Source organism: Dipodomys merriami, unplaced genomic scaffold (assembly GCF_024711535.1).
Source record: "Dipodomys merriami isolate MVZ:Mamm:240054 unplaced genomic scaffold, mDipMer1.0.p SCAF_626, whole genome shotgun sequence".
Taxonomy (NCBI): Eukaryota; Metazoa; Chordata; class Mammalia; order Rodentia; family Heteromyidae; genus Dipodomys; species Dipodomys merriami.
Window position 1 is genome coordinate 511,042 of NW_027206209.1, and position 1,349 is coordinate 512,390.

Sequence of the window (1,349 nt, forward strand, 5' to 3'; positions counted from 1 at the left end):
TGATATTCAACAAAGGAGCCAAAGACATACAGTGGAAAATACTTCGCCTCTTTAACAATTGGTATTGGGAAAACTGGGCAGCTATATGAAGAAAACTAAAGTGGATCCCTGCCTTTCATCATGCACTAACATCAATTCAAAGTGGATCAAAGACCTCAAAATCAGACTCAAAAACTGAAACTACTACAAGACAGAGTAGGAGAGACATTAGACTTTCAGGTATAGTCAGGAACTTCCTAAATAGAGTCCTAGGGGCCCAACAGATAGGAGAGAGACTGGACTACATGAAAATAAAGAAGTTTCTGCACAGTTAAGGACAGAATCACCTAGAAATACAGCCAAACAATTGGGAAAAGATCCTTACCAGCAATACATCAGACAAATGCCTAATATCCAATATATACAAGGAGCTCAAGAAACTAACCCCTCCCCAATCTAGTACACTAATCACTAAATGGGCAAGGGTGCTAAGGACAGATTTCTCAGAAGAGGTTAGAAGCGGGGCACCGGTGGCTCACACCTGTAATCCTAGCTACTCAGGAGGCTGAGATTGGAGGATCATGGTTCAAAGCGAGCCCAGGTAGGAAAGCCCATGAGACTTTTACCTCCAATTTACCACAAGGTAACTGGAAGTGGTGCTATGGCTTAAGTTGTAGAGTACTTGCCTTGAGCTGAAGGACAGTGCCCAGGCCCAGAGTTCAAGCCCCATGACAGACAGAAGAATAAGGAGAGGAGGTGGGAGGAAGAGGAGAAGGAGGAGGAGAAGGAGGAGGAGGAGGAGGAGGGAGGAGGAGGAGGAGGAGAGGGGGGAGGGAAGAGGAGGAGGAGGAAGAAAAGAAGAAGAAAAAGAAGAAGAAGAAGAAGAAGAAGAAGAAGAAGAAGAAGAAGAAGAAGAAGAAGAAGAAGAAGAAGAAGAAGAAGAAGAAGAAGAAGAAGAAGAAGAAGAAGAAGAAGGAGAAGAAGAAATGGTAAGCATGGCAAAGAAACATAGAGGAAATATTCATCATCCCTGGTCATAAAGGAAATTCCAATAAAAACAACCCTGAGATACTATCTCACCCCAGGTAGACTGGCCAACATTTTGCATTCCAACAAGAAATGTTGGAAACAGAACCCTACTGTACTGCTGGTGTGAATGTAAACTAGTACAACCATACTCTGGAAAGCAGTCCCAAGGTTCCTCAAAAAACTAAACACAGATTTCCCCTATGACCCAGCCATCCCACTCCTGGGCATCTACCCTGAACATCATGATCCAGGATATGATAAGGACACCTGCACATCCATGTTCATTGCTGCACTATTCACATTAGCCAAAATATGAAACGACTCAGATGCCCACAATAGAT